This window comes from Anabrus simplex, chromosome 4 (genome assembly GCF_040414725.1).
Source record: "Anabrus simplex isolate iqAnaSimp1 chromosome 4, ASM4041472v1, whole genome shotgun sequence".
NCBI lineage: Eukaryota > Metazoa > Arthropoda > Insecta > Orthoptera > Tettigoniidae > Anabrus > Anabrus simplex.
The window spans coordinates 16,209,425-16,234,598 of record NC_090268.1 but is presented as its reverse complement, the minus strand read 5'-3'; the positions used below and the strand labels follow the sequence as shown (position 1 = coordinate 16,234,598).

Here is a 25,174-nt window from a genome sequence, read left to right as displayed (position 1 = left end):
ACAACAAACCCTTTTACAGATATTCTTAACTTGCGCTGACCAGTTTAGAGTTTCCGTTATGATAACTCCAAGGTTAGAAACTGATTCTCAATAAGGTATAACATTATTATTTAAAGTTATGGGAGGAATGCAGTTTTGTTTTAAAATGTGAAGGTTCTATGATGTACCGATGATAATGGCTTGCGTTTTATGGGGGTTTAATTTAAGGTTGTTTTTAATTGCATAGCCATTAATTTGCTCAAGGTCTGCATTTACATTACATATTGCTTGTTGTATATTATTAGTTCTAGTGTGGTAATAAATTTGCAGATTATCAGCATAAAGATGGTACTTTCAGTGCTTAATTGATCTGGTGAAATCATTTATATATAAAGTGAACAGGAGAGGGCCAAGGACTGACCCTTTGGGACACCAATATTTTTTGTTCGCTATGTTGATTTATTATTATTTGCAACCACACACTGCCGGCGGTTTGTGAGGTAAGAATAGAAAAATTGCAGCACCTTCTGGCTAAAGTTTAAGGACTGTAATTTGGGAAGAAGCAACCTAGGATCGACAGTATCAAACGTGCTACCGAAATCTAAAAGAGTAAGTATTGTCACTTGTTTGTTGTCCGTTGCATAGCTAATGTCATCTGTCACTTTCAGCAGAGCTGTCATGGTACTATGTGTTTTCTTAAAGCCTGATTGGTAAGAGTCGAGTAAAGCATACTTATGTAAGTACGTAAGGATTTGCTCATGTACCAGGCGTTCCAGCACTTTGGACAGGGGTGGTAGGATAGAAACTGGTCGGTAATCTGAAGGAATACTGGGTCCATCCTTTTTCAGGATTGGGATGACGAGGGCATCCTTCCACGCTGTAGTGAAAATTCCTTGGGTTAAACAGTAGTTAATAATATGTGTTACGATTGGCAGAATGGCGCCAATGATATATTTGTAGAAAGACAGAGGTATGCCATCGTGTCCAGCAGCATTTGATTTGAGAGGATACATAACTCGCTTTACGTCATTTATACCAACCTCTTTAAACACAAATATATCTTGAATTGGCATAGAAGAAACATTATTATTATTATTATTATTATTATTATTATTATTATTATTATTATTATTATTATTATTTATTTGCTGTTACAGTAGATTCGGCCGACGTGAAATGTAAATTTAAGTCATCAAGGGATACATTCGGCGGCTGCTTTAATAACTTTTGACCTAAACCCATCATTTGTAATTGTTTCCGTATTTCTGTAGAGTTCTTGCATTTCGATACTTGACATATGTGTTTATATTTACTGTTTCTGATTAATTGTTTAACGCTGTTGCAGAGAACACAGTAATTTTCAAAGTCATTAGCATTACCCGTTCGTTTAAAGCTTCTGTACTATGAGTCACGCTTTGCCACTTCTGATTTAATCTCACTAGTCAACCACGGAGAAGGTGATTGAGTTACCTGGATCTCTTTCTAGGGAGCAAATCTGTCATACAGTTCTAATACCAGATCAGATCATTTATTTATTTTTACGTCAATATCATCCACGTGTAAAGTATAGTTCCATGGCAGATAATATACTTCATGTCGTATTCTTTCCTTGTCCAGATTTTTTATATCCCTACGTGTTATATATTTAGTTTCATATATTGCCATCTTTAATGAATAGCAGACATATATTAGATCATGGGTAGAAATACCTGGCACTGCAAGCTGTATGTGATTTCAAACTTTCTGAGGATTGTTAGTTATGATCAAGTCAATCAAAGTATGAGTCGTCCGGTTTACTCTATGTAGATGATTAGTAGCATTTACAGGTAGGATGTTTAGGTCTAAGCTAAACTCCAAATGAATGGCAATACACCTGGTTCAGCACCAGTCTGTCGTATAATTCTGTTGTCAAGTTTCTTGAGATAACAACAGGAGTGTTCCTGCTGTAGGTCCAGTCTGTCGACACTGCAGACAGCTTGGTTCCAAGCGCTCACCTGGCCTCCTTACCAACATACAGCCATCACTAGCACGAAGACAGAAACTGCTCTCATCTGAGAACGTAACAGATCTCCACTCTGCCCGCCAATGAGCTGTACCTTGACACCACTGAAGTTGCAGATGGTAGTGATTCAGAGTTAGTTACATGAACGCATCAAGACGCCTGGCTCCGAGCTGTCTCAGGTAATTGATTTCTTACAGTTTGCTGTGTCACTCTGGTACCAACTGAAGCTTTAATGGCTTATACAAATGCAGTACGATTCACTACAGCTACGCGGGGAATACTTTGGTCTTCCCTCTCTGTAGTGGCTCGTATGCGGCCGGAGCCAGGTCTTTTTGAGACAGTGCCAACATCGATGCACTGTGGACACATTCCTGCCAAGTCTTTCTGCAATATCGCAGAAAGAACACCCACCTTCCATAGCCCTATTACACGGCCCCATTCAAAGTCGGTAAGCTGCCGATACTGTCTTCTTTGAAGCATGTTTGATTCATGTACCTCACAGTGTCAACACTGCATGATGATGATGACTATAGTTCGTGAAGTGTACAGTGTGGATTTAAAACGAACATGCTTTGCAAGGACATAGTGGTGCTACTAGCACCACTCTTCATCGCCTAGCGGGCATCATCTTTCAGATGTGCAGACGCCTCTTGAATCTCGTATATCGAGCGCAACTCCTTCTTGGTGTTGGGATTCCCCCCGTTGATGGTGGCGGTAGAATAACACCCACCGTATCTCTTACCTGTCATAAGAGATGACTAAAAGAGGCCCCAGTGGCTATTAAGTTGGGAGTTTGGTTGGCGATCACGGGACTCTCAACTGAGTCCTGACATTGCTGCCACTTATGCCAGGCTCCTCACTTTCATCTGTCCTGTCAGACCTCCCTTGGTCAACTCTTGTTCTTTACCGACTGCAACGGTATTAGAGCATTCGAGGCCTAGGGAGTCTTTAGTTTTCACGCCCTTCGTGACCCTTGTCTTTCTTTGTCCGGCACTTAATTTTCGTAAGTGTTGGATCCCTTTTTTTTCTCTCCCTTGACCCCCTTTGCATAGGGGACGTAGATGAAAAGTACACCCACGATTTCCACTGCCTGTCGTAAGAGGTGGCTAAAAGGGGCGACCAAGGTATGATTGATTTAGAACCATGTGATTACTTGTAATTAGTGCCATCATGCAAGGAACACCACGGGTTTACGTTGCCTGTGGTTAGTACCATTGTGTGACAAACACCACGGGTCTCGGCGTTGCCTGTGATTAGTACCACTGTGTGAGCGACTCCGTGGGTTGCGTTGCCTGTGAATAGTACGCACTATGAGAGGAAAACCATGGGATAGTACAAGTCCCTGTGATTAGTACACCTTTGTGAGGAACACCATGGGTTTGCGTAACCTATGAGTGGCGAGATTATGAGAGAAACACCATCGGTCTGCGTTACCTATGTGACGTACATTACATGTGAGTAGTACCACTATGTGTGGAACACCGTCAGTCTACGTTAGTTGTGATTAGTACCGCTACATGAGAAATACCATAGTTCTACTTTACTAGCGATAAGTATAGATGGGGGTTCAAGAGTTTCGCTAGGAATGTGGCCGGGAATGCGTTAGCCCTCACTTCTACCCCTGGCTTCTCGTCACTAAGCTTGTGTATGTATTCGCATTTCTGAAAACGTTGGCCCTCGCAGTCGCAGTATCCTCAGGTGGTCTCTTCCTGCAAGGCACTCGATGTATTTTTGTATATCACAGGTGGGTAGCATTATTCAATCTATTAATAGACTATTTCTGACCTGCGAAATATTAAGATAAGACAGTTTCCAACTAATAGTAATCTAGGTTATTTCCACTGACACTGGGAATTTATGCCATCTTCAACATTACATTTTATCTCAGGCAGAGTCCATCCTCAAGGTGCAAATCGAAAGAGCTTCTGTTATTATTTTTTATTTTAATATATATAGTGTATTTATTATTTATTTACATATTTTACGCCGACATTGGAGTACTTAAATCAATACATTCGAGTTAATTTCTTCTTTTTCTTCTCCCAGAATTTTCTCATCCTCTCCGACCTGGAAGCCCTTTGTGTGTCCGATATAGTATATTGTTTCCGTTCAACTGTTTTTAGTTTGAGACTTCAAATTCCTCTTCTCTTTTCTGTCTTTGAGTTGTTGCCGAGTTATACCCAATTCTTCCAAATCATCCTGAACTTCTTTGAACCAATTATTGATTTTATTTTTCAAAAAATAATCAAATAGTTGTTTCAATATCCTGGTGTCTGGTAATCTTGATATGTGACAGAAAAAGGAAATTCTTCTTTTATGCATTTTAGATATTATTGATTCACATTCACGATAGACAGTGTTGTTAGGCAACAGTCTCCACTGTCCATCAACTTGGTGTTTTTTGTTAATAATTGTTCTAAGAATTCTTTTATCAGTTTTCTGTAATTTGTTTGTTGTAGATTTTACATTTAATTTGAATAAAGTTTCACTAGCGTACGTTGCCTCTGGTTTAACTATGGAATTATAGTGTTTCAGTTTAGCGTTTATCAAAAGTTTTTTTTATAGGTTGGCCAGGTAAGGCTTTGTGCTTGTTTAAATTTAGTTGTTCTGTGTTCTATTGCTTCTGTTTCATTTGTGTTCCATGTTATTATTTCCCCAAGATATTTGAATTTCTGAACAATTTTAATCTCTCTATTACTGTTCAGTTGAGTAACTGGTAAATCAACTTTAAAAGTTGGCATTATTTCTGTTTTTTCAAATGAAATTTGTAATCCCATATTTTTTTTTGGCTATAATTTCTAGTTGTTCAATTTGAAATTTAGCCTCTTCTATTGTATTTGCAAGTAATGCTAAATCATCCGCAAGAGCAGGGCAGTTGAGTTTAATATTTCTACTGATCTTGATGGTTGGTATTTCTTGTTCCATTCACACATAACCTTCTCCATAGTATGTCCAATATACAAGGAAAAGGGTAGTGGGAACAGTTTGAACAATTATAGAGGAATATCTCTGTTAGACTCCTTAAGTAAAATTTACACGGGGGTGTTGGCGAACAGGTTAAGTGAATGGGCTGAGGGAAATGAAATATTGACAGATTTCCAAGGAGGATTTAGAAAAAAAGAAAAGAACAGTGGAAAATATAATGATAGCGCACCCTCAGAACTAGACTGTCGTAACTACTAAATCACTGTTTTGAGTAAATTGCGATAAAAGATTTCGAATGCACTTCAAAATATATCAGTCTGACATCTGGTAATGTAACTGTTTACCTTCAATGTATAAAAATAGCAATAAAATAAACAAAAAACTATAGTTTCGACAGTTTGTGTTGATGTATTGTTGAAATGAAAAGTTTACGTCAGTCGTACAATACAGTAGGAAATGCACAGAAGTGAGTTGAGACATCATGAGGATTTAAATAAAGTGTTATTAAAGTGAATAATATTACAATTCATATGTCCTGATATCAAATGGGCTATAAATGCTTAAAATAAAAATAATAACTAGTATTGTAAAATTTAGTTTGTGAAACTGGCAATGATTGGTAAAAAGAATGATATTATATTTCCATCACACAAGGACATTAGGTCTTTCTTCTTTTCAGCCGAGATACATGGTTGTCGTGTGTTCGAGTTGACCTTCTTCCCCTTTGACAGCCCCTAATATTAATGTAATTGAACTCTTCACACTCGAAGTCTGTCTTGTGGTATTCTCTCCCTCTTTGCGTGGCACATTGTATGATTCCAGTCCACTGAGCAGGCACATACACTGGACCACTCTTTAAGGCTCTTTTCTTTTGCTTTTCTATGCAGGAATGCATAGAATCAGAAGCATTCTGTGTAAGTACTACAATGAAATATTTGTGGGTTATGGATTGTAGGTTTGGAATGGTATCCACTGCATACAGATACATTGTTGCCAGGAACTTATACTGGTTCTGTGCAGGGCAGTTATCACTGCAAAATATAACGTCTTTACACTCAGTGGATTTGAGATAATCATAGACATAGGATGCAATTTCTATTGCTCCTTTCTTACCAGATGCTTCATTCCCAAGGTAGCAATAATCCTTTTCGGTTCCATTATCAAAAATTATGAAATTGTACACATTTAGCCGTCGTTTATAACAAAATACTGATAGGTCACCACACGGTGTCTGAAGGACAGACTGCAGTTCAAAATCGCATACTTTAATATAGTTACCTCCAAGAGCTTTTTCTTAATCAGCATTTCTCTTGGCCTCTAGTGGACACAGCAGTAGGTCTATGTATGTTCTTTGAGATGGCAAGTTATCGGTGTCAACATGCATCAGATGCGGCTTTGAAGCATTCACATCTTCTGCTCTTTCCATTACACTAATACAACATTCGCCAGAATAAATATGACATAGTAATGATCCTCTACTTGGGAATACAAGTTTGCAATCTCGACAGGACATCATTGCATCTATATCACTTTGTGTAGCTAGTAAAATTCTACAATCACAAGTTGCCAGTGCATTGGTACAATACTTTCTATAGAAAGCATAACACTGGCAACACTATACAGATAATAATAATGAGCCCAACACACAATGACTTATGACAGTTTGTCAGTATGTACCTCTGCAAAATGTTCTACAGGAAGTCTGTCGTAATAGAGTTACGACAGTTTATCAGTATGTACCTCTACAAATTCACAAAACCTAAAAACTATTGTTTGTGTGTTTTGAATGGTATGGTATGACTTACAGTTACAAATGTTTTACTGTTTGATCGAGGACAAAATATCAGTATTTAATGTGTTCGTAACTCAAAATTCAACTTTTGGGAGTTACGACAGTCTTGTTCTGAGGGTGCGATAGTAAAGACCGTTTTAGAAAAGTATAGGAGCCTGTCTAGAAGTGCGGTTTATGTGGCAGCAATAGATTTTGAAAAAGCGTTTGATAAGGTTAATAGAGAGGCTCTATTAAAGAAATTAGGTAGGTTGGGGGTTTCGGAAAAGATGTTGAGGGCAGTGGAGGGAATATATAGGGTAGTCAGGTTTTGTGTGAAATTGGGAGACAGTAGACTGAGCAGACCCTTGGAGTCTAAGGTGGGTTTAAAGTAAGGATGTAAATTATCGCCAATTTTGTTTATTTTATTTATTAACGATATTTTGGAGGGGCATGGGGCCAGTAATTGGGCTGTGCCAGTAATTAATGGGTTGGAGGTACCGGGACTGATATTTGCTGATGATGTGATATTGATGACTCTAACTTCAGGAGAGATGCAGAGAGCGTTAAATGAAGTGTCGCTTTTTGTGAAGAAATGGGGCATGAGAATTAATGAGAATAAATCTAAAATGCTAGTAGCCCAGGTAAACAAAGGAAGAGGGGTGGAAGGGAAATGGGTTCTGCAGGGAGAAAGGTTGGAACAAGTAAGGAAGTTGGAATATTTAGGAGTCATTATTAACAGTAAAGGAAACTGGAACGATCAGATTACTAGGGTGAAAAGCAGAGGCTTGGCAGCCCTAGCCTCAGTCAAAAACTTGTTAGCTAAATATCCGGGAATCAGTTATAAAACCGTGAGGTTAGTGTTAAGATCGGTGATTTTCGGGAAGGTTTTGTATGGCGCAGAAGAATGGGGGTTGGATGAGAAAAGAGGTGAACTAAGACGTATTATTAGTAGTTTTTGTGAGATAGTGATGGGTCTGCCGAGATGCACAGCTAATGCAGGGGCGGAATTAATGTGTGGGAAGGATCTGGAATCGGAGTGTGTGAAAAGAATAGTTAGATATTGGATGAATTTAAAAAGACAGGAAGGTGGGTGAGTATTACAGGCCGCGTATGAACAACGAAAGAGCATGTATAAGGATGGCTGGCTAGAAAAAATTAAGGGATATTTGGAGATGATAGGATTAGGGCATCTGTGGAGGGTGGTTTGGACGAAGACAGAAGCCAGAGGGATGAGGGTGCTTGAGAGGAGGATTAGGGATATTCATAGTTAGAAATTATTGAGGGGAAAGTAGACTGAGAAATTCGCTGAATGTGTTTATTAAAATAGAGGAGGTAACAGGGATAAATATTAGATACGTTGACAGGTTAAATAGGCATGGGATGGTGTGGTGGATTTTGGGATTGCATAAAAATAAGGGATGGTTACAAGGGAGAGACAAGACAGTGTGTATACTATGTGGGGCAGTGAATGACGATTTTCACTTATTAAGTGACTGTGAAGGAACAAGTAAGTTAAGAAGTAGATTACTGAGTGCCGAACATCGGAAACTATTGGGAAGAGGGGATGAGCAGGCTATTTTAAGATGGATTATCAAGCAGTGGGAAAACGGGGGCGAGTTGAACAGGTATCTGTGCGGTAAAAAAGTCCTGTGAGAACAAAATGAATGAGGCAGAGTCACGGATATGTGATTGGAATAGTGAAGTATGTCTAGGGTAAGCGTGTTTAATAATTTGGCACTGGATGGAGATTGTATGACAAAATTAATTGTGAGGGGACTACAGGTGTTTGGTACATAGTTGAGTGGGTGGAGTTGGATAAATGAGGTGTTATTTTGCAAAGGTAGTGGAGTTTTTGTTTGTGATATGGCAGCATGGAATGTAATTGCTGACTATCATTGTTTTGGTATTGATCAGGAGTAGGTCAGGGAACAATGAATGTGACGAAAGTTGCTTGAGTGCATAAGGACACGTGATGAGTGTACTGAAAAGAGGAGTTGGTGACTTCTACAGCTGAAATGATCTTATATCGGATATATTTAGTATGTTAGGGTAGTTAAGAAGTATTTCGTTCAGGTAGCCAGTTAGTATATAGAGCTTCAGTTTGGTATTATTAGTAGGTTATTATTTTTATTATTATTATTATTATTATTATTATTATTATTATTATTATTCTTTTAGATGTGGATAGGTGCAGTTTTCTCACGATTTATGTACAGGAAGTGATGGCAAGGAGTAGTTGGTAAGAGAGAGCAGGACATCCCCGGAAGAGGAAGGGTAGGAACCGGGCCTACCCATTACAAATAAAAGATATATATATATGCGGAGTACAGTAGGAGAGCGGTTACAGCCTCACAAGGTCGGCCGCTATTGGAATGGTGAGAAAGCTGCACTGTCATCTGGTAGGGATGGTTGGGGGCGTCTTACGGGCCCCACGGATAGGGCGGTCGTGTCATCATAGGAGGTCGGTCTTTTTCTCACCAGGGATGATGACATGGCCGGACAATCAGTCGTTTATTTTTATTTTTTATCCAGCGGGGTCGATGGGCGTGGCATGTAGGGATTGAGGATGACTACTGTGGTGATCCTCTCTAGGGAGTGTCACGTTTCTGGAGTATCTGATGGACCTCATGGCATGCCCTGAGAGTCTCATGTTGTTGGTTTTTTTTTCTTTGTTCTTTTTTTCTGATTTTGTACGTTTTAAAATTATTATTATCTTTTTATTGTGAACATGTATTTGGGGCTGAACGCCTGTTATGTTCAAGAATAAATACAAATACATAACCTTTTCCAATGCACAATTAAATAACAATGGTGAAAGTCCGTCTCCTTGTCGAAGTCCAGTTCTTATAGTGAATGATTCTGATAATTCACCTCTAAATTTAATTTTTGCCTTCGTATTTTTAAAAGTCATACTAATGAGGTTAACAAGTTTTTGGTGTAAGCCAAATTCTTTAAGGCTTTTAAATAATGATTCACGATGAATACTGTCGTATGCTTTTTTAAAATCTACAAACGTGATGACTAGACCCTTACTTCGAACTCTTTGGTGCTTCATTATCCATTTTTAACTAATGATTTGATCTGGACAGCTTCTACCTGGTCGAAATCCTCCCTGATATTCTCAGAGTTCTTGGTCGAGTTGTTCTTGGATTCTTGTGTATATAATCTTGGATAAAATCTTGTATGTAATATCAAATAAGGATATCCCCCGATAATTATTTGGATCGGAGCGATCACCTTTCTTATACAGTGGGTGGATTATCGCTGTATTCCATTCCTCGGGAAGCTTCTCCGTGTTCCAAATATCAATGATGTATTTATGTAGGTTTTGAATAGTCTGATCATTAGCATTCTTCCATATTTCTGCTACTATTTGATTCTCTCCTGCTGCTTTGTAGTTTTTAAGTGCATTAATAGCTGTTTTCACTTCATTGTAAACTGGTGGTATGATCTTTTGTAATGGAGTTTTATTTTTTTGGGTTAGGGTTAAATTCTAAATGTTCCACAGGATCCTTACAAGTAAGTAACTCTTAGAGTATTCTGCAAGGATGTTAGCATTATCTTGATTATCGTGTGCCATTTTTCCATTTTTATTTCTTAACATAAGTGTGGGAGGGGTAAAGTTAGGTTGATATTGCTTGAATGTTTTGTAATAGTCTCTTGTTTTATGCTGATTGAATGTTTCCTGTATAGTGTTAGGCATTTCCTTTTGATAATTCCTTTTAATTGTCCTAATTTCTTTAGCTGTTTGTCTTCTGGCATTAATTAGTTCTTCTCGAGATTTTTCTGTTTTCCTCTGTTGATCATTTAACCATGCCTTGTGCCTTGCTTGAATTGCTTTGTCACATTCCCTGTTCCACCACGCATGTTTCTTTTTCCTTTTAATTGGAGCGATTTCTTCAGCTATGTTTTAAGTTTGTTGATCATCGTCTCTAATTTGTCATTTAAAGGTGTTTTGGATCTCTCTAAATATATTTTATTATTTATTAAGTAAGTGGGATTATAATTTCTCCTTGCTTTGAGATGATTACGTTTGTGTTTGCTTTTTGGTGTTAACTTGATTTTTATTTTTGAGATATAATGATCCGAGTCAATGTCTAACCTACGGAGGACTCTGATATTATAAATTTCTTTATGAATATCTTTATCCATAGCAACATGATCAATCTGAAACTCTCCCAATTTTACATTAGGGCATTTCCATGTCATAAGTTTATGTGGTCGCCTCATGAATCTGGTGGTTTCCAAAATGAGTCCATGATCTGCACAAAGTTCAATTAATCTTTGGCCATTTTTGTTCGTTAATTTATGAGCTGGCCATTTTCCTACAACTGTGCGGTACTTCTTTTCTCTGCCTACTTTGGCATTGAAATCTCCAAGTAAGATTTTTATATGCTCATCAGGGATCTTCGATAATATGTAATCGAGTTCTTCCCAAAAGTTTGCAACTCCTTCTTTATCTTTATTGCTTTTGTCATTTGTTGGTGCATGGACATTTATTAAAGTACTGTATAAGTTTTATTCCCTACTTTAACTGTTACAAGTGCTATCCTCGAAGAGTATGAAGAAAAATCTTTAATTGAGTCTATTATGCTACTATGAACAAGAAAACCTATACCAAATTGGGGGACATTCTTCATTACTCTTTGTCCTGGAGGTCCTTTGTAGAGACGATAACCTCCTCTATTTATTATAATATTTTTTACATATTTTTACAAAATGATCGCCAACGTCCGATGACGGTTACAGCATTAGAAGAAGACGATGTTTATTTCCTATATTTCAAATGCAGTAGGTTACATGAAGTGAGCTACAGGCAGGTCAATTTCTTTCGTCAGTGTGCCGAGTTACGAATGCATTCTCTCTCACACATATGTCCCAGCGTGTGTTCATTATGTGAAGAAAATTATAATGATAATGAACTAGATTGAATATGTGCGTGTATAACAATTTTATGATTACAATCCAATCATGCAACTCATCCAGACATGCAGTCAGTCATTCAGTTAATTTATAATGTCTATTGTAAGCTAAGGAGAAATCTCTTCGGACTCTTAAAAAAAACTTACACTAATTAATAATAGGGGTACCAGTAAGATATATGTTGTCCTAGACAATATAACACTGTTAATGTCTCGGAAGAAAAGAAATAAAATTAAAAAACTGCAATTTAGAGACTGGGTGTAAATAGCGATTGGGGCTAATTTTAATGTTTAATGTAGTAAAATATACATTAATTGTAACAAGGAAAGCATTCATATAAAAAATAGCATGGATTGCAATAAATGATTACTCTCTCCCCATTTCGAGGCGATCCGGAACTAGGGGATGGGAGTATTCTACTCTGCTATTCTGTATAACAATGTTCTTGCTTTTGCGTCATGAATTATTCCCCGCAAGAGTTATTTTATGTGTCGACACGAGGCTGGCGTAGTTCAGCACATTCAAATACCATCAAACCCACCAACTTAAGCTCAGAAAGCTAGTGCTGTACTGTCAGAAAAGGGTGAGAGAGGAGGGGATTTATTCATTATTCAACAAGTTAGTTTACTGAAGAACTCTATTTTATAGAATTTTATTTAACCACAAAATATTACCAGGCAAAATCTAAAGCTCATTATTATATGAACTTAAGAATCAAAATAGGGAAATTGGGCTAAAATATAGCTTTTATCAAGAAATGTATTATGCATGAATTGACCCCAAACTTTTTAAAGGGTATTAATAATAAACGTCATGTTCTTTTCCACCAACAAACTTTCACTTCAGAATGAATTGAAATTTCTTCATAAGAGAAAGCCCTTTTTAAATAATCGTTTATACAAGACTCGCCTCAAGGTCTTTTATTTACTTACTAATGCTCAATGGAACATCTTTCAGGACAAAGTTTATTCAGACTTGTCAGTGTACTATCCCATAAGCAGTCTACCCTAGAGAAAAAGTTTGATGCAGTCATGAGTAAATCAAAACCACATTATGCTCCTTCAGTAAAATTTAAAGACTCTGTCCGGTACTTCTGACAACCTCATCGCTCAATTTCATCTCATCTCATCAATTTATCCAACACATTACTTGATGCTGATTAAATCTCAATTCTTTCCAAAGGCCTGAAACACAACTAGCCTAATTCTAATGTACCTAATATCGCTTCTAAGCTCATTATTGAAACAGGCCGCCATCGACAAAATGCCACAGGACTTAAAAGCTGAACTAAGGTTGGACGCTAAAAGACAATTAAACAGGATTTATATTTCTCCTGAACTCAAGAAAACCAATGTACAATTCGCGGAAAGAAACAACTTCATCAAACTAAAACAGAAGATTAAGGAAAACCAGTTGATCATTACTAAAGCTGACAAGGGGAATACTGCCGTCATTATGGAAAAATCTGACTACATTTTAAAAACTGAAACCTTTTCTACAGATGATGCATTTTCGGTGATCAACAAAGTTCAGCGGCAACTGAAACAAACACTGAGAAATACATCTTTCCTTTTAACTGAAAGAGAAAAACAAAAACTTATCAGCATGAATCCACGGTTACCGACCGTGAAGGCACTGGCAAAAATCCATAAGACCGGTGTCCCCATATGCTCCATTGTAAATTATAGGCCAAGTCCCTTATAAAAGCTGTCCCATTTTATACAACAATTTCTTAAAAAACATTACACATTCCTTTTGAACAAATCCATTAAAAATACACTCGAGTTGATTAAGAAAGTAGACAGTTTCAAACTCCAACCTTACCCTGCTTTACACTCATTTGACATAGTTAATATGTATCCTAGTATAAAAACCGGGAAGCTTTTTTCTATTATCAAGAAGAATTTAAATTCCAGTACTCTTTTAGGTAAACTAGAAATATCTGATTTTATGTCTATTTTAAAATTGTTGGTCGACAATAACTAATTCATCTTTGGTAATGTAATTTATAAACAGAACGGTTTGGCTATGGGGTCACCGACGTCTGGCATTTTGTCCGAAATATACCTGGATTTCGTGGAACACACGGCAATTGATATAATACAAGGAGTGCAGACAGAACAACAAGTAGTTCTCAAGAGGCTAGGAGTAACACTAGACAATTACGTAGCAGAAAGAAAAATATACCAGCAAGCGCAATTTGGAACATACGAGAACAATTCAAATTCTACATCACATTAGAAAGTGTTTATTCACCAACAAGTTTGTTCATGAACAATATTCTCGTATTGACAACATAAAATTAATCCGAATACATTTTGTACAAATGTTACTCCAGCAACATTGAGAACAAGTAAATTGTTCATAACATAGGCAATTATCAACTGTAGAAAATTGTTAATATAGTTAACGAAGTTTTAACGACAATCATACAAGTCAAGCTACATTGAATCAATACAATTAGCCAGATCTCAAAAGGTTTTTAAAATTAATTTTAAACGATGTTCACCAGATGAGTTTCATCAATAAAATGTTACATAGGTTTTAGACAAATATGTTTTAACTTAAAGACATCATTTTGTTGTTGTATGACGTGTAAAATATTATAAGATTTGTCAATCAGGTTTTCAAGCATAACCTTAATCCAATAGAATAGATTCATGATCTTATATAACCTTAAGTAAATAATAATTCACTGATGAAGCTCACGAAAAAGGAGCGAAACCTGTACCATATCAGCATCTTAATAAATATGTAATTTTTTATTGTATTGAATAGGTGGTAATTAACAAAATTATAAGAATTTGTATCACAAATGGATAATGATGTGAGAGACAACAATATTCAGATGTGGGCAAGATATGTGGATGAGACATTTATTATCTTAGATGAACGCTCTACCAAGGCACCGACGCTAATAAATCTCAATAACATTGATCCTAATATTAACTTTACATTAGAATCAGAAATTAATGGCTCCATCAATTTTTTAGATTTAACAATCACCAGACTTTCCTCTTCTTATATGGAATTTTCAGAATGACAGTTAAACAAGATTCAATGCATCCTCCGACTCAAAAATGCGCCACTTACAACAACTTAGTGGACTGCTCATTTAAAGTCCCCATGTCTGAAACGGATCTGAGTAGGGAATTTAATATCATTTGTGCTATTGCCAAGTTCAATGGTTATAACAACACTTTTATTGAACGCATAATCTGTAAATTTAAACATCGCTCAAACTCAAATTTAATAAAGGGTAAATCAAAACCAAAATTGTTTTGACTTTCATTTTTGATAAAACCATATATAATGTCACTACTATATTTAAGAAGCATAATGTTAACATCTCTTTCAGAACTAACAGTAGAAATTCAGACGTTCTACACAATTCCAACATGATCAATAGTTCTAACCCTTTCTCAAAATCAGGTGTATACAGATTTTGATGCAATGGTGTGAATAAAAATGAGTCTAAGCGAGTGAGCGTGCGCTCGTTGACTGCCTGAGTGTCTCCTGCCGATGAGCTTCCACTCCGCATTTGTGGTGAATAAAAATATAGAGCGGAAGCACAGCGTACGCTCGAGTGTCTGGAGCAGCCACTCGGTGTCACTGATCAAGTTCGTGCACGTGCCATGTATATAACACCTTAGACTGCGATAACACTTCGATGACTTCCGGGTAGTTCAATGCTTCACAATAAACAATGCAAATAATAAGATCGACCTTTTCAATTCTATATATTACGTGAAAATTGTCTACATTTCCTTTAAATCATCATGTTTATCAGCTGTTGGTACCGGTTTCGACAAAACTATGTCATCACCAGCCTAGAATAAATTATACAAAGACAATAAAATACATTGATCATGACCCTTATAATAATATCATAATAGTAAAATTAGAAAATATACATATTAAAACTAAAGAAATATTTACATGTATAAGCTGATAGTCATTAATACAATATTGTGTTTAAAAAGAATGACATGTTAAAAGAAATTTTGGTTTCTTTACAGTAAAATATAATGATCAGACCTTTCTAGATCAACCACTGTATTTACGACTTGCTTCATAAAATCCTTTCAAGCACCATTTCAACACGAACCTCAGCTATTTTACAGTGTTCAATCCATATCACTTAATATGATATAAATAAACGTACAAGGGGACAAGCCGATGTAAAATGAAACTTTCCAATATTGATCAGCTTTTGATCTGTCGTATTTTAATCTGTAGAACAGTCTGATTTATTTTTAAAGAGGCGTTGTAGCTATGTTTGACATGTTAATAGAAGTAAACAAATACTTGTTGTTCCTCACGAGTATGTACACGATAGAATGTAGAGTATTCTAATAGGCTTCAACTTGGACTTAACAGATGAAGAATTTTAGTACAATGTCCAATTTAACCAAGATAAATAAATAAAGTGTGTATGTCACTGCAGGTGTACCTTAATTAAGGCCACGGTCGCTCCCTTCCTACTCCTATCCCATCGTCGCTATAAGACCTATCTGTGTCGGCGTGACGTAGGCAAGTTGTAAGATCTGCAGAAATTGTCATCTCTTTGACTTCCTACAGAGGCATCATCACTCTGCAAACATCGGAGTTTCTCCAAATTTGGGAGTCATAGACAGAGTCAGGCCGTGATACATCTACACTGGTTGAATTCTTCCTTTCCACTGCAAGTGGCCTGTACATTAATGCTAGGGGCACCTTTTCTGTAAATGTAATCATTCCCATGAACATGTGGCTTCTGAATTTGTACACGAGTACAGTCTACAGTTCCGACAGCATAAGGGAAGCTCAAACGTTCTTGCCACTTAGCCCGTGCTTCCTGCATCTAAGCAACATTTGTTGGAATTTTATCTAATAATCTGCTTTCATTTCTGTTCATGTCAAAACCTGCAAAAATGTTTTTGACACAGTTCTGCAACTCCACTCTGAATTCTGAAACCCAGGGTCACCAACATAACTCAAGATGATTTACATTTTTTCTTCCTTTGTTAGTGCACCACCTCTTATTTCGTTGGAGTGCCCTAGGAAATGCTCTGCTAACCATTCAGCATGCTCCTTGAAAATCCACAGCCTGTTTCCAGTCATCTGACCGGGTCAGAAATGGAATGAATGAAGCGGTGAGGATAGGAATCATGCTGGCTGCCAAAGCCTGTAGCACTCCTCTGGGTCAATGATTAATGACTGACAGATGAAATATAATGATATTGGAGAGTGCTGCTGGAATGAAAGATGACAGGAAAAACTGGAGTACCCGGAGAAAAACCTGTCCCGCCTCCGCTTTGTCCAGCACAAATCCCACGTGGAGTGGCCGAGATTTGAACCACGGAACCCAAAGGTGAACAGCCGGCTTGCTGCCGTCTGAGCCATGGAGGCTCTTCAGCATGCTCCTTACAGGACCTTTATTACACTCTGTAATCAAGTTGAGATGATTCTCTGCGAAGTTTATACATATTTTTTTTTTTCGATTAACCACCATTATTACCTCTTCCATACTATTGAACTTGACACTATCATTTGGAGTCACCTACTGGGTTAGCTCAAGAAAACATGAGCAGGTGCTTACCGGTAAGAGTGCCTTGTTTATCTTTATTCACCAGAAATTTGGAGCGCCCACTCCGCTACTCGAGCGACTGGAGTGTGTGCTCAAGGTCACAGATCTGCTGTGAGCGACTGCTTCCGACAAGTGGTTTTTATTCACCTCATTGCGAGTGCCTGCTCTAAATTCGCGAGTAAAGAGTGCGTGCTCATTTTTATTCACACCACCCAATGACTGCAGCAGCTCATATATTGGGCAAACTGGCCGGAGCATAAAAATCAGGTACACGGAACATACGAATGCAATTAGGTATAATAGATTTTCTGCGGTAGGCCAGCTAAGCACAAATTTTACGGAATAGACCAGGATATTGAGATCCTTGACACGCTTAGCAAGGGCCCTCTTTTAGATACTACCACCGGGCGAGTTGGCCGTGCGCGTAGAGGCGCGCGGCTGTGAGCTTGCATCCGGGAGATAGTAGGTTCGAGTCCCACTATCGGCAGCCCTGAAAATGGTTTTCCGTGGTTTCCCATTTTCACACCAGGCAAATGCTGCGGCTGTACCTTAATTAAGGCCACGGCCGCTTCCTTCCAACTCCTAGGCCTTTCGTATCCCATCGTCGCCATAAGACCTATCTGTGTCGGTGCGACGTAAAGCCCATAGCCAAAAAAATAGATACTACCAAAAGCTGCTACATTCACTTAGACCAATTTTTTAATTCAAACTTTAATTTAAATGACATCTCTGAGAAACCGAAAATCCTGTTTGATGTTCTCATTGCAGTGTTTAATATGTTCAGAATTCCGGAAAATAGCTCAGTCTTTCAGATAGGATGCAACTCTTTGCTGCGACATCCCCTCCTGCCTCCAAAACCCGCTGATCCTGCCCCGTCTATTGCCCCTCCTCCTCCCTAACACACTCCTCCTTCTCCCCTTCCTTCCCCAGTCGGTCCATGCATCTCCCTCTTCAATTCAACTCCCCAAAACACACAACTACCCAACCAAAGGTGAGTCTCTTCATAAAGCTTTACTTTCTTGCCTCATTTCCACTATCCGAGTTTAACTAGTTTTTATCTTTCATTCTACAGGCCCACATTGGATTGAGAATCTTTTAACTTCTTCAACACACAGTTCCGGCCACAAGATCCACTTGCTCCGGTACAATGCAAGATAACATTGTATTTTACGAAGGTGGTTTTCATATGTATTAGCTACTGACTTAGTATTGTTTATATGCACACAGAGGAACACCATCCACTCTTTTAACGTATTTAACATTACTGCATCGCACTTAGCATACATTTCTTTACATACGTTGGCTGCCAGTGCTGTACAAAGCACCCGAATCTAAAAGTTTTAAGACTGTCAAAGACTTCGAACTTATTTTCTGCGAGGCTTCTCAGCTTCAGTTTCTTATTTTATTTGTGACTAACAAGTTGCCAAACTTGTACTAATTACATATTCAAACCTGGATATTTAGCATAAATATGCTTTGTATTTTAACTTGTTATAGACAGTTTTAATTGGACAGTGTTATGCATGACTTGACCAAGCGCCAAATTGTCATTTCGAGATATTGACGTGAACGCGTTTGTTAGCATATAAATTCGAGTCGTGAATGAATTGGCAGATTTCTTTCACCATAAGAAGGACTAAGGTCAGTTCTATTTACAGACCAATCACCAACTGCATAGCAAGTCATTAAGTGTCTGATTCATTGTTTCTGTTTCGCATCAACTGACCAAGTGACAATTTTGTCGGTTGGTCATTTGATGCATATTAATGTTATGCTTTTACTTATGTTTTACATTGGGGATTGTTACTACGAAAGGGTAATAATCTAGGTAAACAGATGTATAAATAGTTTTATGAGTAATGTTGAACAAAACTTCTGTTTATTATTCTACACACCGGGCGAGTTGGCCGTGCGCGTAGAGGCGCGCGGCTGTGAGCTTGCATCCGGGAGATAGTAGGTTCGAATCCCACTATCGGCAGCCCTGAAGATGGTTTTCCGTGGTTTCCCATTTTCACACCAGGCAAATGCTGGGGCTGTACCTTAATTAAGGCCACGACCGCTTCCTTCCAACTCCTAGGCCTTTCCTATCCCATCGTCGCCATAAGACCTATCTGTGTCGGTGCGACGTAAAGCCCCTAGCAAAAAAAAAAAAAAAAAATATTATTCTACAATACTGTTAGCATACATACAAAGAAACATATTATCCACACTACTACATACTGATATTTTACAGATGGTTTCACTTATGCCGGTGTATCTACTTGATATCACTAACAACAGAAATTGAAATAAACTTCAGAATGTTCAATCTGACACAGGAATGGGAAGTATCATCAGCTTCATATAAGTTCCCTTTTCAACAATGAAATCAAGTTCCTGGCAATCGAATCCATCAATATCGTCTTCAATACCCGGATGACTGCAGAGTTTACGATAAAAATCAGTCGCATCTTTTGGAATAAGTGACATCAAAGAGCGTATGTCGCTGAGCTTCGCTTCTGAAATGGGTTTTCCATTCGGCCACAGAGGTGTTAACACATTGCTAAAATAGTGGGTCACGCCATTTTGTGAAGGACGACCAATAGCTTTCTTCTTCTGAATGTTTATTATTATTATTATTAATCGATACGGCCACCTGTGGGCCACGTTTACACAATCTTCCTTCTGTCACGCAGACTGATACCCTTCTCTTTACACTCTCGCCAAAGATTCTTGAGTCTTTGACTTCTTCTTGCTCGTTCTTCCACCGAGATGTTCCGTGGCTTCGCACGTTGCTCTTCAGACTCATCCCTCAATCCCGCAACCTTCTTCCTAAATGATGTCCTTTCTTTTATATCCTCCTCCTTGATACCTATTTCTGCCAAGTCATTGTGCACGTGTGTAAGCCATCCCGGTTGTTTTTTCCACCTTTCCTGCAGAAGAAGTATCCTGTTGGTGAATCTCTCAGGGTTCATTCTTTTGATATGTCCATAAAACGTCAGTCTCCTTTTTCTCATCACAGTCGTGATTCTTTCTACTGTCTTGTAGAGCTCCAAATTCGATCTTAACCGGAATGTGTTTGGGTCACTCGTCGACTTTCTAGGGCCTAAGATTTTTCGCAAGAATCTTCTTTCTCTTTTTTCAAGGACTGGGTCAGCCATCCTCGTCAAGGTTTCTGCTCCATAAAGGCACTCTGTTCTAACCACTGTGCAGTAATGTTTTAACTTGGCCTGAATTGAGAGAGACTTGGACTTATAGGTGCCATGACATAGTCTGAATGCCAGCTCCATCCTTCTCACCCTCTCCTTTAATCCCTCCTTTTCATCTCCATTGGGGGTGAGTATTTCTCCCAGGTATTTAAATTTTTGCACACGCTGGATATCCCCATACAATGTAACAAGTCTGTCCGTGTCGCCTTTTTTTATAGAATCCATGAATGCTGTTTTCTCGAAAGAAATTCTTAACCCTGTTTTGACTGCAACATTTTGTAGTTCTTCGATTTGTTTCTTGGCTGATTGACGGTTGTCTGTAATAAGAACGACATCGTCTGCGAAGGCAAGGCAATCCAACATCATCGCATTTTTTCCACAACCTATCTTTACCCCATTCTTCATTCCATTTTCAGTCATTCTCAGCCTCCATTCCCTAATAACTTTTTCTAAAATGCAATTAAAGAGTAGTGGAGAAAGGCTGTCTCCTTGCCTCAAACCCGTTTTTATCTCAAATGGATTTGAGAGTTCGCCCATAAATTTGACTTGAGAAAAAGTGTTTGTAAGAGATTGCCGAATTATGGCCAGAGATTTCTCATCCACTCCAAACTCCTGCAGAACGTTCATGAGCACTCCACGATCTATGGAATCATATGCCTTTTTGAAATCAACGAAGGTTATGATTGTCCTCTTCTGATTTCTCATAGATCTTATTTTTATAAGTGATTTTAGAATATAAATCTGCTATCCTTTATATTCCTGCTTGAAGAAGATGCTAAATGGTTTGTCTTTATGTCTCTTTTACTTTCAGCCACTTTATCTTCTCTTTCAGATTATTTGTCTTCCGGTTCACGATTTGATTCTCAAGTAAATCTGTACTTTTAAAATCCTCAGACTTCATTCTGTGAACAACTAAGTGATTCCTCTTCCTACAAAATTTCATCACATTGATGTCCTCTGCTGTACACAACCTTTACTGAAGTTTCAGTGCACATTCTATGTCCCCGAAATCACTGTCATTGGGGAGAAAGCTGTGTCCTGGAACAAGGAAACGTTGAGTGATTTTTTTCACTGTGGGATGCTGTTCTAAGATAGCTTTTAACATCAAAACCATTTTTATGTTTCGGTTCTGTCCTCCACAGGAATCTGACCACAAGATTACTTCAACAGCTGGTAGCTCTTCCATTAAATATTTCATCAGGCATGAAGATACCTCCTGTGACCCTCGGCCTGCCTCACCCTCTAACCAGACATAGCAGTGTCCTCTTTCATCCTTATCGCTGCGTATTCCTAAGTTATAAAGCCATAACTGCCTTTTATAAAAGACTGTATTTGTAGGAATTCTAGGCAATGGCAAGGTTTTCTCTAGGTCAAAACAACGAACTTCCAGGGCGACATCTTGTTTTGCCTTCGACATGTCCGATGATCTCATATCCTGCCCAATTTTGGCTTGTTCAAGATGATTTTCTTTTTTGATTTAAAATTCTCGGCTTCGCATCCAGTTGTGTTTTGGATCTGAACTTCCAATATGTCACAAACATTGCATGTGTCCTTTTTCAGTGGTTTCCTTTTGATGTTGAACTTCGTGAGGAATATCTTCTTATAACTTGCTTTTGATACAGGATTTGAAACCTCGTCCTTGTACATATCATACATGACATTGACCGTTATTTCAGGGACAAGAAATTCTGCTTGTGTATCGCTTCTCCTATAGTGAGATTTGTAACGTCGAGACTTCTTTATGTGGTCTATGACTTCTCTCAGTTTATTTTCAGGGAGTTTATTTCTTCCACCAGCCAATCCACGATGATCCACAACGCCCCTTGGTGATTGTATCTTCTTAATTGCCAGATGAACCTTTCCACTGGAGATCCTAAATGTTTGCAAGAAGAAACTTTTGCATACTTTGACACCGCGGATGGTGTAAGTTCTTGTGGCTGTTCTTTTGTTGGAGTCCTTCACTCTCTTCCGTTTGACATCTTTTGTTGTTACCATGGCACAAATAAGAGCTGTTTGTGCATCGTGTGATGTAGTACTATCACTGCATCAATTCCTATCTTGTTCAGACATTTACATGAACAAATGTATTCTATAAATGCTTTGGGTTCTTTAAAATATCCCTGCTGTGTGATATAGGTTTCATTTTGAACACATTTCATCTTCCTAATTCTTCGATTCTGAAATGGATATTTTCTTTTCCGACCTATTCTTGGTCTCCCTTCTCCCAGAGAATCATTATTTTGAGATTCCAATATCTGAGATGCTTCATTCATCGGCTGAGGAGTTGAATAATGGGTCTGGCTAGCTGCATAATTAGAGATGCTGGAGTCTAAAACAACATGTTCATTAGTAGCATTATTATCATCGAAACTAACGTCTGTATGGGAATGAGAGCAGTGATGTTCATCCAGTAATACAGGAACAGACTGCTGCTGATCTTCAGACCGTGTATTTTCCTGTAAAACAGAAACACTATATTGTGGAGTAAGAATGTATTTCTTCCTAGAAAAACCTTACCCGACTCTGATCTACAGTATCTGCCTGGCAATGCTATAGGATATGATGGTGTTTCTTTTCCATTAACTAAATCGTACTTACCTTCAACAATGTTGTTGCGTCCGTTCTTCCCTCAACAAAGTTTAAATCACTAGAGCATCTCAGTTTTAAATCTGAATAATCACCCTGAAGATTGCTAGTCGTGGCTGTATTACACCTCAGAACAGTACTTTGGGTAGCATGACAGCATTTTATTGGACTCGGCTCCATCAGTCTGCTGGAAAAAATGACATCTTTTGGGGATTAGTAAACGGGTGTCGCAATAGCTGGTGTCTGTGGATGTGAATCCAGCTCCTGTTCCTGCGTAATGAGAAAGGAATATAGAATGGTGAAACTGTTTGAAAAACAATCCATAAGTAACATGTATTTGCCATGTATGCTAGTGGTACTGTGATATAGACTGAACAACTAACCTGTAATAATGTTTGCAAGTAGATTTCCTTCCTTGCTAACTCAACAGTTCAGTGGGCTCTTGAGGAAGACCTAAAGTTATCCATGCCAAAACAGAAGTGAATAGTGTTATTAAGCACTTTCTAAATAATTTTGTTGATATGAAGACGGTAGACAATCACGGAGAAACTTCACTGTTGTCACAGGAATAAAAAGGCAGGAAAGAGCAATACGCATAACACGACCAAGCGACCGCCAAATGTCGTTTAGTCAGGTGAAGCAAAATTCAACTGCATGAGAGTTTCTTTGGTCCGTTGATGCAGAAATATCTTCAGGCGATATTTAGATTGGCGCATGGTCCTAATCGATTTATTTTCGATATAAATGATGTTCGAGAGTACGAATATTTTTTTCCATGTAGTTTGAAGCGTCGGCTACCAGGTGGTGTAGATATCTCGAAAATTGAGAATTGGCGCTTGGTCAAATGATGCATAACACAGTCCAATTATGAGGGTCAGTTTTGTGTGTTTTAACTTTAATGTGTATCTTTGTATAATGACTCTATTTGGCTGATGATATTGTCCATGGATGTTAAAACCGGCCACAAGATCCACTCGCTCCAGTACAATACAACATAACGTCGTATTTTGCGAAGGGGTTTTCATATGTATTATCTACCGACTTAGTATTGTTTATATTCTCACAGAGGTGGTTGTAATTTTAATCAACAACATATCTTGTATTGAAAAGGTGGATCTTGTACAATTTAACTTCAGGGCTCTGTTTATTCATCTCAGTGTCCATGTGTGGATTTGTGGGATGTCAGTACATGCGATTGTGACCATTCACATCGCCTGGTACCGTACGTGTAGTTTTTCTTCGTGAGTCCATATCAGAATTACCTTCAAAGATTGCAAGCCAGTTTTCGGCAAATTGCACATGCCTGTCGGGATTATTGTCATTCAGCATATTGACCAGACGCAGATGGTATGGTCTTAGCCTAAACTCTTTCAACAATCTTTGCACACTTGTTCAAGAAACACTCAAATTGATAGACACCTTTATGATTTGGGCGAGTTGGCTAATTCACTGTGCTGCTTGCTTTCCTTATTAGCCATAGTTTTCGGTCTACCTGCTCCTTTGGCTTGTTGTATGCTGCCTGTTCAATCCAACTTTGAGTTACTACTTCTAACAGTGATTCAGAGAAGATCCAGGGAACCTGTACTTGATGGCCGTACAGCATTTTACATCCATAGTTATTCATAAGTTATGAATTTTATCATGGTCCGTATTGAAACTGATCACTATCAAAGGATAGAGGAAGGTCCACCTCTTCAATACCATTAGTTTAATATAATGTCCTATAATAACTGGAGACAGAATACAACCATACACATTTGACTTTCTCTTGTAAGGTTAATTGATGCGTTGACATTTTGTGAACCTTACTCCGAAATTGCCATCTTCTGGACAGTTCCATAACTACCATAGCTATGCTGTAGTAGCTCAGTTAAAATGAAATTAGAAATATTCTGCCATTTTAAAAATGGTAAAATATGGGCCACCCTATAGGTCCATAATTATCACCTGCTGTTATCTAGAGGTACTGTCGTTCACTGCACAGACAGCTGCTAGACGTGCTGCAGTGACCAAGACAGATGCTGATAGGTCTCCATGGGTATCTGGAGCCATGTTGTCTGCAGTGCATGGTGGAGGAGCCAGCGGTCGAGGTTATTACACAGGTGTTCAATATGATTGAGATTGAGGCTATTTGGGGGCCAGGAAAGACGTTTGAAGTCTTGATCTTGCTCTTCCAGTCGTGTGCGGACACTTCTAGCTGTGTGGCAAGGCACATTACCGTGCTGGAAGAT

At 38.3% G+C, this 25,174-nt stretch overlaps 1 protein-coding gene across 5 annotated transcripts in view; it reads left to right on the top strand.

The window, feature by feature from the left end:
- LOC136871580 (S1 RNA-binding domain-containing protein 1) overlaps window positions 1-25,174 on the top strand; it is a 168,722-nt gene that overhangs the window by 17,398 nt on the left and 126,150 nt on the right. Inside the window, exon 1 of one of the 5 annotated variants that reach the window (XM_068227150.1) lies at window positions 1,975-2,160. The exons of the other annotated variants lie outside the window; for them this stretch is intronic. The gene's annotated coding sequence lies outside the window, so the exon portion shown is untranslated. Of the gene's footprint in view, window positions 1-1,974; window positions 2,161-25,174 lie in introns of those variants that run through there. 5 annotated transcript variants of the gene reach the window in all.